The following is a 14,196-nucleotide window of genomic DNA, read 5'->3' as shown; positions in this document are numbered from 1 at the left end:
GGCCAATGTAGGAGTAACGTCCCGAGTTACAGTATGGAGCTTCACACGGAGTAATGTAGACTTTACTCCGTAGTGAGCACACTGACATGGCATGTCAGAAGAAATAAAGCGTAACCGCTGGTCTCGAACAGTAATTGTTTAGAGGAATGTGCACGACACATTCTCTTCCTTGCATCCTTCCACGCTGCAGTGTTTCTTCAGTGTTGTTTGTTGTGGTTAGCCTGTAGAAGCAATAAGTTCTAGGGGCTCAGCAACACGTCTGCTTGGTGTTGCATTCGGTGTGGAGGGGTGGTGATGGGGAGCGGGGAGGTGGGTTCAGAGGCTGGACTGGTACCGGCTGAGTGGGGCTGAGGGAGAAGTGTGATCCTGTATGACTCATACGGGGGAGGAAGTACGAAACAAGACTTTTCGATAACATATTTCTTAGAATGGACTGAGTGCAAAAGTCTGCGGAGTGACTGTTTTCATACTTTGAGGGTCCCTACTGACCCCCTTCAAGTAATTATGGATAGAAATAGCCCAGAAAATGTATTTTACACAATGTGGGCCCTTTAAATTGTTTACTTTGATTTTCGGTGTGGATTTGAATCCAGCCCTCAATGGGTTGATGATTTTGGTTTCCATTGACTGTTGTTGCATTATTTTATATATATATATATATATTATATTTATTATATTATATAAGATTAATGTAATCTTCTGGTAAATTGATTAATTGATGAAGTCGGAGCCTGGGTGCCAAACTCTAACTATGTTCTGTTGCTGCAATATATATATATATATATATATATATATGTAAAAGCATTATCTACGTGAATCATAACCCTATCCGCTATTGGTGGTAACGGACACTACTCACATGTCACATCGAGGAGACATGCTCAGGGCTGCCAGTAGTTCCTCCCTTGCAGGACGCTGATTGGTCGAAACTAATTTGTTGTGTTATCCTTGAAATTAATGATATTCACACGTGCAAGGAGTCACAGATTTAGTGCAGTTTTTAAGTCTTAAGTGACTGTTATAGACATTCTGTGACTTCATCGTATCATGATCACCCAGTGTGCAGCAGTGGAATGGAAAATAATTTGTCTCAAACCACTCATATGTGTGTGAAAAAGTAATAAGACAATTGCTTTCACATGAACCAACATTTATTTAGTGTCAGCCATCTTAGCAGACATCATTACATGCATGCATTACATGATTCTGTATTGCCCATGTTGGAAAGTGAGTGCTTCTTTCTTCCTCCTGTGTTCGTCTGAGAGCTTCTTCTCCTCCAACTTCTTATGGTAGATGAAGTCAGAGGTTGAGTCACAATCATTATGATAACGGATTGTTCAGCACAGACTTCCTGGAAGGGAGAGAAAAAGACACAATTTCATGAAAAGTCCGACAAATATTCATCAGCTGTCTCATCTCCTCTGTCTCAGACAAAGATGCACAGGTTATGACGTGAACTCATTTTATTGATACCTGCACTTTGTCCATCTACTACCATTATACACACAGTGGCTCCTCAAGCGGGAACCAATCTTACAGACAGATTTGAAGTAGTACGAGCAATTGAAGATAATTTTTTACATTCACTCAATTTAATCATACTTAGAATTTCCTCTCTCAAGTACGAAGATAATTCATGAGTGTCATAGGAGGTTAGTCTGAGAAAACCTATAAAGAGCTTTCTTAACAGGGAATACTTTGCCTGAAGAATTCCATTGGCTTAATCTTAATGAACATTGGGTTCAAATATAATACCAATTTGATCTAATGTTAATATATTATTATTATTTTATCTAGAGATATTTATAACAAACGTAGTGTAAAACTTGTATTCTGTTCATCATACCATCATCATTATTATCATCATCATCACCATCATCATCACTAACATCCCCATCATCGTTATCATAACCATCACCATCATCAACATCACCATCATCAACATCATCATCATCATCATGTTACAGGAGGGGTGGTCTCTCTCGTTGTTTCGCTTGACAATCCCTCCTGTAACACTCCGGCCAAACCTCACCTCTTGTTCTGTCGGCGGAGAACGGCCTTGTTTATCTCCCTCAGCAGAAGTTCCTTGTTGTTCTTCATGTTAGCTTCTGCCGTCTCCAACATGAACTTGATCTTGGCCTCACTGAAAGGAGGCTGGAAAGTGGAGAACTCCTTCATCTTTGCATCGACCTCCTTTGCATCTATAGAAAACAGTGAAGGCTTATTAGGCTCTAATCAAATGAGACCCTGCTCTTCTATGACAGCTTGCTAAATTCACAAAGCTATTAGTAAGTAACACAACTTGTGCCAAGGAATAATTTGTATTCATTTGTATCTATTTGGTTTGTCTGGGAGAATCTACAAGGTCTGACCTGATACGTGAGAATCTCTTAAAAGTTTGGAGGTGTAAACTTTGCAGATTATTTGGCAGAATGTGTACACGGCCGTTCTTAGTTTAATCCTGACACTTTTATATATGTTATGCTGTACAGTAAATTATTTCACAGTTCATGTCAAGCTGTACTGTATTTATGTACAGCAAATCATATGCACACATAAAGGTGACATCACTGCACGCTCCTGCAAGCATCAACATTCAGAGCCCTGATAATGCATTTCAGCGTTGACAGATACTGAAACACAGAAGCACACATCCAAATCCAGACCATGGTGCATCCAGAAAGTGGATCACAGGTGCTATATATCAAATGAAACCTGAGTGAAACCAAACCAGCTTCACCAGTCCGATGTGAAATGCCGCCACATCAGAGGTTGTGAGTGTAAACGTGGCAGACCATAGACTGTATACAAAGATGGACAACGTGTCTCCACTTCCTGCTACTGTTCAAAAACTAAGCTAAAATATCCGGGAAACAGATGCCACCTTTGCACTTTTACATAATTTGAAGCCAGATTCTGTGCAGTAGTGATGGTGGAGTGGAGACGCAGTATTGGGTTGTGTCAACACATGCATACATTTCTCTCCAAAGCACTCAAGCATGCTATCTGTAATCAAACTTTCTTCCTATTCACCAGGACAACCTTCTTTGATCTCACCAGTCTGGCAGGCCACTAACTGAGACTGGGCCTCCTTGCTGTCTCTGAGCAACTTCACACTGCTAGAGCAAGCCTCTCTCCTCTGTCCTCATCCTTTTGGACTCCTGCTGCATTTGACACGTGAACCACCAGATCCTTATTTCTCCCTTCAGGATCTGGGTGTCTCAGGCTCTGCACTCTCCCTGCTCTCATCCTACCTCAACGACCGCACTTACCAGGGAACTTGGAGAGGATCTGTGTCAGAACCTTGTCCACTCACTGGGGTACCTCACGGTTCCGTCCTTGGTCCCCTCCTTTCTCTCTGTGCAACAACTCTCTTGCTCTGTTATTCACTCACATGGCTTTTCCTACCAAAGCTACGAAGATGACACCCAACTAATTCTCTCTTTTCTCAGTCTGAAACACAGGTAGCAGCACGAATCTCTGCTCTGTCTGATTGACATCTCTCAGTGGGTGTCCGCACACCCCCTTTGAAATCAACCTTGTCAAAACCAAGCCACTTTTCCTTCCAGGGAAGGGCTCTCCCACCCATCACCTTACTATTACGATCAACAACTCTGTGGCAGCCCCCACCAGACCGCAGCAAGAAACTGGATTTGACACTGACAGCCAACTCTCCTTCCCACCAAGATTGCTGCAAGAACCCGATCGTAGATACATGCTGCACATCATCAGGAGAATACGTCCCTTCTCACTCAGAAGGCAAAGGTTTTGGTCCAGGCTCTGGTCATCTCACGCCTAGACTATTGTAACTCCCTCCTGGCTGGTCTGCCTGTTAGTGCCATCCGACTCTGCAGCTTATCCAGTGATGGCAGCCTGACTTGTCTCTCAAACTGAATGCCTCTAACACCACACCGTTCCTCCGCCTCTTCACTGGTTAAAAGTGGTTGCCTGCATCCGCTTCAAGACACTAGTACTTAGTAAATTATGCCAGGGAACGGATCGGGTCCAGTCTACAGTATCCAGGTCATTGCCAAACCTACACCCCATCCCTTCCACACTGCTCTGCATCGGCCAATCAGCTTGCTGCCCCCTCACTGCGAGGGACACCTAACCACTCAACAGAATCACGCCTGTTTGCTGTCCTGGCTCCAAATGGTGGAACGAGCTCCCCATTGACATCAGGACAGCAGAAAGTCTACAGATCTTCAGCTACAGACTAAAGACACATCTCTTCCAACTACACCTTGGTTAAGAAGATGATGTCTAATAACCGTCTACTCTGGTGTTTATATTAAAATTTTAACTTAAATGTTGCACTTACATGTAGCACTTGTAGTTTGGCTTTTTGAAGCTAATGTGCTTACATGATTCTTGCTGTTCTGGGTTTGTACCCTCATGGTTGAACGACTTATTGGAAGTCGCTGAATAAAATAGCTAAAGATATGTAATGTAATGTAATGTAACATGCGCTTGAACAATCGCAAGTCTGTCCAGCTGTCAATCATGACGTCACAGCCTGTTTTAATAGCATCAAATAACTAATTGAAACGTTTACAACTTCAGTTCAGTCAGACAACTCACATTTAAATATTTATTGCAACAGTAGAACAGGTTAGTGTTTGGTGTCTAGTCTCAGACTTAGTGACTCCCCCCGATATGATGACATAGTTATGATGGGACTGATGAGCAAATACTTGTAACCCCCCCCGTCGGAGCCTAGCTGGATGCTGGGGTGCTGGAGGGGCTGAAGCAACTGGCAGAAATACTGACGCAGGGGCAGGGCAAGCAAAGGGAGTGATGGGAAATTTTATCTGCTTAAATAGACTGCCTAATAAGGTGGGTGTGTATCATAGATGATTGTGGAGAGTGAGGTACATCACATGATTGGAGAAGCGCAGCTCAAGTTGGCTGCCTGAACTAGCTCGCAAGCGTTGCTCCATTTTTGCATGTTAACAAGCTACGATGTGCTTATTAGCACTGAGGATGATAAATCACACACACAACCCCAAATGCTATTCTGTGTTGTCTTTGTTTTCATATTTATGGAATTAATGTGAAATCAATCTTGACCTCCACTGAGAGAAATGCTTTCAGATTAACAGAAGGAGACAGGTATTGTTCATTTGTGCTAACCTATTAAATCTAGAAGCTATTTCATTTAACACAGGAAACAAACTGTGTCCATACTGCACCATAAAAAACACAGCTCATCTTGTTTCTGTCCATTGAAGTTTAAATCATGTTTATAAGCAGTTCTGCATCTAAGAGAAAACACATAAACAAATCTGCAAGTGTATGTGACGCAGTAACACAGACCTTGGCAGTTCCGTCTACGAAGAGCGGCATGTAGACGATTGTAGGCCTCTTCTCTTTCTCGAACACGTAGCAGTCCTTTGGCCACTCTCTCCTCCAGGACCTGATCGCCTATCTCGGGAAAGGCTTCTTTTACCTCCGCAGCATAGTCTCTGGCCAGAGTCTGAGGAGAGCGCAGAGCGAACAGCAGTGTTTCACACGGTTTTCCAGCCTTGAACTTGTTGAGTGTGCAACAAATTACTGGTTAGCAATTGCTATAACTCAGTTATCCTTTAATTCATAAATCACAGGTACCACTTTGTCATAATGTCATTATTCTGCCCCCGAGAGTTTTTTGGACTTGTTTTGGAGCTTGTTGTGGACTTTTAATGTCAGTTGAGGACTTTTGGTTTATTTTGAGAAATCTTCTGTTTTGACCTTTTGGAATCTTATAGTATTTGGACTTATTATTTCCTGTCTTACTGTGAAGCGACTGACAGTAGCTGTATCTCAATTCAGGGGCTGCATCCTTTGGCCTACAAATTAATGATTGCATCAAAGTGGTGCAACTAGGCTGTCCCATTTTGGAGGCTCCTTCAAATGCGGCCTTTCATCAGCAAGAAACAAAGGCTCCAATCCTTCGCTGGCCCAGCCTAGCCCAGGATTCATTGAGCATGTACAAATGTCAACTTTTTAACATTTAAATTTAACTTAACTTATTTAAACATACAATTTGTGTAAGGTGATATCATTTGGAATCAGAATTTTTTTGGGGATATTGTGTGTACTCAGTTTTGATATATAATGTGTGTTTTAGGTGCAGAGAGCAAGGTGAAAGCTTGTTGGTGAGTTCTCATTATGAGCCATATATTGCTAATATGGTTGTTATTAGTTGCCCATGGTTTAAAACAATGCTCCTGGCTACGAGGGGTATAGGCTCACACACACACACACACACACACACACACACACACACACACACACACACACACACACACACACACACACACACACACACACACACACACACACACACACACACACACACACCCCCTACGATAATGAGGTCAATGTCTCTCTTCTCTCCCAGAAAAGGAGGGTAGGCAACATTGATCAGCAGCCCGGCATCGACCAGGTGGATTATTTCTTTGGCGCCAAGGTGGAGCATCTGACCAGCAAAATCATTTTTTAACTATCATTTAACTATTAAATCACTATTTAAAGCAAATCTTTATATATTTATTTATTTACTTATATACTACTCATTTGTCTTTATTGTATTGACCATTATAAGACAATCAATGCTAATGTTCACTTACTGTATTTGTTTCTTTACTTTATTCATAACTATGAATCTAGCATCACTATATAAAGATCAACGACACAACTGCTCCAAAAAGCAAGCCAAGACCTCAATTGCCACTCTGATGGCTGGCTGTAATATAGGTCAGCAACCTGCCACCTCCTTGTTAGTGGATGGGACATGGACCAAACTAAAAAGTCAAGCTATGTGTCAAACACATTTTTCAATCATGATTTGTGATTTTAGGTTGTTCTAATGAAGTTACACTGATGTTTGTTGGAGTGCTAATTTTCTGCTAAGTTTGCTATAATTACCCATTGATGCTATGCAAACAGTGTGAAACTAGGAAAAACAACCAAAAATAAAACAATGCAAGTGCATTAGTGCTATAGGAGGCTGCGTAACTGAACACATCAACAGAATTACAATATTTACATGTGTGTGAGCATGGCATATTGTATATCAAGCAGTCTTTTTCTAATCATAGTCCATGATCAGCTGACACCACGATAACAATCCACCACCACGATGGCAGGTTGAAATACAGGATATTTTGGATTCATTTCTGAATAGTGGCGGAGATGTCTTCCTCTGATTTAAGGTCATGTGTCACCAGTAAACGTTTATACTCCATGGAGGGATCAATGGAAGAGAGGTAACAGTTATTTCCACTTCCAGTAGACACATAAAAGTGCATTAGCATTAGCTGAGCTACGTTTCGGGGCACGTCACAAATGTAAATTCACATTTACTCTCTTTAGCTCTGTTTCGTTGTCCACTAACTCGCCCTAAGTGCTGTGCTAGTTTGTGCAGTGTTTTCTATCTTTTCACAGAAACAGCTGATGGAAACCATGGTGAGACAGCACTGAACTCAAACATTACTCAACTTCTTCTTATAGTTGCTGATGAAGTCTGTCCCTCTCACCTTGTGTTGGTAGAGGAAGTTCCTGTTGTTCCCCACTCCCACTTCTCACCAGGGAAGGACTTACATGATTATTCGAGACTGGGAGAAACACATTGATAACAAATAGATGCATTAACCTCTCATTTCAATCAAGTAAATAAAGTTAGTATATCTACAATACTTTCACACTGACCATTCCCAATCTTTGGCTCCAGGTGTTTTGCTGTCAGAGCTCTGACTCAAATTACGAAAAATCTTTTTTTCTTTCCTCTCCATATTCTTTGACTCCAGCAACGCAGAGCAATACAATTTACCTTGTATGGAAAACAGAGAATGTAATGGGCACTCTGCAGTCTTTATTGCATCACACATGATCACAGGCAAACAAACATAATTGGATAAGAAAAATCGGATTGACAAATATTCCTCTTCGCTGTCAATGCAGTTTAACAAATGAGCTTACAGATGCAAAACCACTGGATTTAAAGAGTAAAACTAAGTCATCTGTTGAGCAGGACCACTACCTTCTATGGCTTTCTGCAGCGTGGTTCAGCCTGCTAGAAAGAGTGGTAGGACTTTGTAGGAACTTGATCAGGGCTACCAGTTTGTCAAGGGTGTTGTATACGCAAGTACTCGTCAGCATCTCTGTTCATATGTCCAAGGTTGAGCCAAACATTACACACAAAACACACAATAGGGAGAGAGCAGCAAGGCAGTAAGACATTCAACTCACACAGTTATAGTGGGAAAAATGATACTTGTTGACTACTGTTTGCTGTGGTAGAGAAATGTGATTGTGATTACCATTCAACCAGGGAGGGATGAACTCTCTGATAACCCCTGCCATGAGCCAACGCACAACCCAGAACACCTGAAAATTTAAACAGACACAAGTTTGAAAATGACGACTCATATGCATGCATGACCAACACTCTACAATCCATCAATGCAAAAATGCACTCTGTTGCACCGTGGGTGATGATCCTACATGAACACACATTATTCTGCCAAAGTTTCAGTTTGAGTTGCTTCACAAGGAGAGAATTTCTTTATTTGCTTTTCTCTGTGCTCTTCACAGTATTCAGAGGGCTAGGCCTATTTAGAGAATAAAATATTTAATAATGATTAGTCAATAATCAAATCTGGTTGCAGCCTTTTACATGTCAAACTGAATATGATTTCTCTTAAAACTGCGATATTGGTATACAGTCATAAATATTTATTGTTACACAGAGATAATTTAAGGAACATTTCAAGATTGTATTATAATTATTTATTTATTAACTTCATTGAGTTCATTAACTTACTCAGTAGTTTTTTTAATCAAGGTATTTTGGTATTTTAATAACATTTTACTCACTTATCCTTCTTTCAAATATATGATTTTGTCATATTTTAAAGCCAATTTTTTAAAATATATCATCAATATTATTATTATCATGAGATGAATTGCCTCAGGCAGTAAACAAACTGAAAACACAAAAGTAACATCAGTGTCACGTTATAAAGTGTATAAGGACAACATGATGGCAAAGAGTTGCCTGCTCATGCATCCAGTAAACACTTTTTTTTCACCTCAAAATAAAAGCTGAGCTGTAAATTACTGATTGCAGGGACCCACCTGCTGTTACCATTCTCACATGTAAACACACACTTGTAGCTCGACTGATGTCCATCTCTGTCTTCTGCTCCTGCAGCTCTCCTCCGCTCTGAAACTTACTGCCCAGGAGAGACGCTTCAACAAAGTACACCCAGCCTGTGAATCCAGCCTCATGAGGACTCACCTCAAACCATTTCCTCATTTAAACAGAGAGTGAATTTACACTTGCTGTTATTCAGTCGGGTGATTCACTTAGACCCTGCGGTGACATGTGCATAGAAAGCTCTGGAAATGGTTCATTTATAAAGCACTTTTCTTTTCCACTAGTGCTTACAGTTCAGTTTTACCATTCACCTATTCACACAGACATTCATACACTGCACTTGCAGCACTCTCTCTATCACACATCACTTACACAGTACTGTGTCAGGGGTGATTTGGGGTTCAGTGTCTTGCCCAAGGACACATCAGCATGCAGAATGAGGAGCGACTGGGATCCAATCTCAGACCTTCTGGGTTAGTGGACAACCCGCTCTTTTCTCCCAAGCCACATATGCATGTATATACCTTTCTGTAGGCCCATCTAAAGGCAGCCTTCTCTATGGCGCTGTAGATGGGGTATGGTTTGTGGTATTCCTGCTGGCCTGGCTGGAAAGATGCCGCAAGTCCATCTGATGAAAAAACAAGATATTTCTCTAAAGGACTGTGTGTACAATCATTGTACTGTGGGTGTAAGCCAAACAGGAAGTAAAAGTGCGTGTGTGTGTGTGTGTGTGTGTGTATGGACTGGTACCTGTTTCATGATCCCAACAGAGGTTAAACACCCCCAGATATCGTGACAGAGAGAGGCCTCCTTGACCTCTTGTCCAACCAGGCCAGAGCCTGCTCCAGCTCGACCCCAGACCTGTCATCGTGACACTGCTCTGTCCATATGCTGTCGGTCCACTGCGGGTCACTGTAACAGGTGACATGGACCTATCATAGGAAGACAGGACAGGTTAATACATCCAATGAAACTGGCTATTGAGTATAAAATGGTTTGTTTGTAGTTATCTTCTGCTGTAATTAGGCATTTTTAGTAGCTCTTCCAGCCCCATATAAATACTGGCACATGCCAATTATATCCCATCATCACATTGACATGTCCCATCATGCATCAGCAGCTGTTCAGCTCTCATTACACTAACATGATTATATCTGTGAAACTGTGATTGTTACCACGTTGACTCCAGAGACTGCTCCTATGTAAAGCAGAGGAGGGTCCAGCAGACCATCCTTTCCATCTGGAGAGAGGGAACCCATCAGACCCACGGCTGCCCTCTGACCCCCACCTGATGGCAGCAGAGCGATGTGGGGAACCCAGTCCTGTTGGAGAGAGATAGTAAATCCACAGCGGCTAAGCTAAATGCAGAATACTGTAGAGAACGACATTATTTATTCATTAAGTAAACATCATTGTTTGGGATATTTATGAGGTTACTGTTGGCTTCGGGTTTCTTAGTGCTATTTAAACTTAAATTCTTCAGATATGATCCCAGAATTTTTTATATTGCAATGCAAACATCCTTCCATATCAAATGAGATGTGGAAGGAAAGGATTGCTGTATTTGGAATTTTCGTGGTTGTTGGGATGTTCATGCTATTTTCCCTCATATTCCCTTATAGCCAATTGCAAATTACATGAAACAAATATTATTTGACATGCCAATCAACAAAAACAAGAACAGAAAAAACAGGGCAAAATTATATCTTCAGAAAAATACTTACTATTATAACATAAACACACACATGCACTCACACACATGTATGTTATATATATATATATATATATATATACTGTATATACTCTACACACTATGATACATGTTGTATAATGGCATTATCAGAAATAACAAATAAGCTGGAGCCTAATAGGCTAAAAAGCTAAGACATTTTCGCTGGTGTGTACTTGTTTTCTGTCGGGTGTTAGAACAAAATCTATAAAATCATTCACTCACAGTGAATCCTGCTGTGTTCTTACATCGGCTCCTTTGAACTTTCTGCAGACTTTAGATTAGGGGGCAAGGTGGAGAAAGTCCACAGAAAGCATGGAGGCTCTAACTCTGACATTTGCATTCACACAGACCCTCTGGAGAATGTCCACAGGATCTCTGGAGTTCAGTGCATGTCTGAAAGCAGCTTAACTCTGTCTGTGTGTGGTGCAGAGCAGGGAGTGGACTATGAACTCACAACGGATTACTGTAAACAAGCATTGCCGCTTTGACTGCATTTTTAATAAGGGTGTAAGATTAATGTGATGAGTTTTATAACTTACCACTGTCTTAATTACCTTACAACCATACAGCTTCAGCAGTACTCTGTTCCTGTGAGTGTCTAAAGTCTGCTCAAAAGTTACTGTAAGACTTAAAAATAGTGATCATACAAAGTCATGGAGGACATGTGTGTGTTACGTAAAAACAGGCGAAATGATATTTGACGTGGCGTGAGGGTAGGGTTGCAAAATTCCGGGAATATTCAAAGTTGGAAACTTTCCATGGGAATTAACGGGAATATACGGGAATATACGGGAATTAACGGGAATTAACGGGAATAAACTGGAAATTGTGCGGGTAATTTATACTAACTGTATTTACCTTGTCATATACAGACATAAATATAAACATTTTGTTTTGTCATAAGCTGATTTGAGCCCTGAGGAAACTTTGGGCACTTGACTATATGCTTCTGCATCTTTGTGGGATTCTTAACATTGCACAGTATTTGCAAAAGTACACAGCCTTTCCTTCTACATTGGCTGGGGTGAAATGTCTCCACACATGAGATAGTGCACGTGACATTGCTCTGTAGAATAAGATGAGAAAAAAGCTTGTAAAAAACACTAATGCAATGCCAGGTATATAAATAGTTAGCTAAACAATTGGAATCGTCTTTTAAAATATTTTACAATTGATGGATAAATGAATAGAAATATGCTAGATGAACAGATGAACAATCCTCAATCAGCATGCTAATATATTTTCCCCAGTAATATCATCAAAACTTACCTGACTAGTCCTTGGGCTAATGCAGTAGTGTGGCCTCAATAGCCCTGCTGTAGTGTGCAGGATGCTGGGAATTATCTGTGCATGTGATGGAAGAATGCACAGTGCAGGGTTTAAATTCAACGTGCAGCGTGTGCTGCATTCCATACATCTTTAAAATAGAGTTTTGAATGACGTTTTTATTGCTCAGCGTTTAATTTGCGGTAACATTTTTTTTTCAAAATTCCCGAGCTTAACTTCCCATGGAAAGTTTCCGGAAAGTTTCCGGAAATTTACCGGAAATTTTCCGCCCCTTTGCAACCCTACGTGAGGGCATAAAGTAAGAGACAATGCACAAAGGTACAACTCACTCAGGCATGACAAACAGCAAAACGCAACAACAGGTACAAAGCGGAACAACTAAGAAGCATAAACTTCCTCCTAACTCCTTTACTCCACCAACCAGCAGAGTGACTACCTTACATGCACCTTCCTGACGGGTGCTTGCCAGGCTGACACGGACGGACAGAAATGGTGTTAGTGTGTGAGCAGTTTCTTTCTTACTGCAGAACAGTTGATTCCCAGGCTGTTGAGTGACTCCAGAACGACCCTTTTCCTCCTGTCAACATAGTCCTGCTCACCAGCACACAGACAGGGGGACTGATCGATGGGTTTCTGTGGGGAAAAAAATCAACTCATTTAGACAGCACACTGAATGGAAACTGAGATTGTTCATTAGTCTAATTTCAAAGTTGAATTTAAATTTGGGACTCCAGCCCCCCTGCAACCCTCAAATAAGGCTCGAATAGAACTACTCAACTATCTGTCTAAACTGTCTAAACATTGCAATGTGGGCGCTAAAGCAGCAGTTTGACCAAATTCAGATGCGCGACTAAGGAAATATTTTACCAGAGCAGATAAAAGTGTCAGCTGCAATATACAAGGCTGCCCTAAAGTACAACAACTATATCAACGCTATGCACGCTAGCAGCAGCAAAGTTGGCAAGAAGCGCCAACAGAGTGGACAAGGAAGGCAGACGATAATTGGACAATTCTCTGAATGTCCTATCACCGACCACCAAACGTCCTATCTCTAAAATATGTCTCCCGCAATCAATCGATCTATACCAGTTACCCTCAATGGGTAAGTGGTATAGATAATGGATGGATGGATTTAAATTTGAAATGTGCTACCATAATATACTATACACATTGCAATGCATTTCTTATATATTGCATTAAACTGCTGTTGCAAAATAATATCATGTAAAGTCTTATAATACAGCCTGTGTTTCATCAAAGGATTTTTTTTACATTTTGAGGGAATTTCCATATTACCTATTTTCATATTTAAAGAAAAACACTAACAATTAACTAACAACTATTGCTGCCATCACAGTCAATAAAAGTTTATGGTCCAGTGCCCAAGCATAAAAGATCGTCTTCTGTTTGGTTTTTTTTATATTATACCATACAGACAAATACAGATCAGAGTAGCAGCACCCGATCAATGATAGTTTTCTGGTGAGGGACACCTTCAATCCTTTGCCATTCATCTCTCACCACTGAGGCTGCTTCTTTTACCTCCATGTTGTCCGCTGCCTCTGCCAAAGCTCCTGAAATCACAAGCCACAGGACAATCAATGAGACTGATAAGGTTAGCTTTCCAGTCTGCACGTCTGCATGTGAACACAACCTACTCTGCTTAATGAAGTTCTGAAGCTGAATCCACGTTGTGGTGAAAGTTATGCCTCAACTCCTCTGCTGTTCGATTTGTCTGATCAGAAGTGGCAGGGTTTTCTTTCTCCTTTTGAGGAACTGCTTCGGTTACAGACCGTCCACAGAAAGAGGGAGGGAGGGAGAGGGAGTCAGGGTGGGGCAGGTACCAACAACAACAGGCGCTCTCCTGATTCAAGAATATAGAAATGCACCATTAACAGTAAAAACCCTGCATTCTTGTTTCCTTTGGAGTGAAAGCTTCATCGTGTTTGAAAAATGAGAGTTGCTATAATTCTCTGAAAGATTCATGAGGAGAGAAGAGCCAAGGGTATGGAGGGTTTTAAGGGCCCAAACTACA

The 14,196-nt window shown here is 41.1% G+C and overlaps 1 long non-coding RNA gene and 1 pseudogene across 1 annotated transcript; both read right to left on the bottom strand.

Annotated features, from left to right (window-relative positions):
• Positions 1 to 1,303: 1,303 nt before the first annotated feature.
• Positions 1,304 to 9,901, bottom strand: LOC124854964 (annotated as a pseudogene).
• A 469-nt stretch (positions 9,902 to 10,370) lies between these two features.
• On the bottom strand, positions 10,371 to 13,980 carry LOC124854945. Its single transcript, XR_007034881.1, has 4 exons — positions 13,820 to 13,980; positions 13,683 to 13,735; positions 12,684 to 12,794; positions 10,371 to 10,464 (listed from the first exon to the last, which is right to left on the bottom strand). It is a non-coding gene; the product is annotated as an uncharacterized LOC124854945 (long non-coding RNA).
• Between the last annotated feature and the right edge of the window lie 216 nt (positions 13,981 to 14,196).

The sequence above is a fragment of the Hippoglossus stenolepis genome, chromosome 16 (assembly GCF_022539355.2).
Source record: "Hippoglossus stenolepis isolate QCI-W04-F060 chromosome 16, HSTE1.2, whole genome shotgun sequence".
Lineage (NCBI taxonomy): Eukaryota > Metazoa > Chordata > Actinopteri > Pleuronectiformes > Pleuronectidae > Hippoglossus > Hippoglossus stenolepis.
This window is presented reverse-complemented; position numbering and strand designations above follow the sequence as displayed.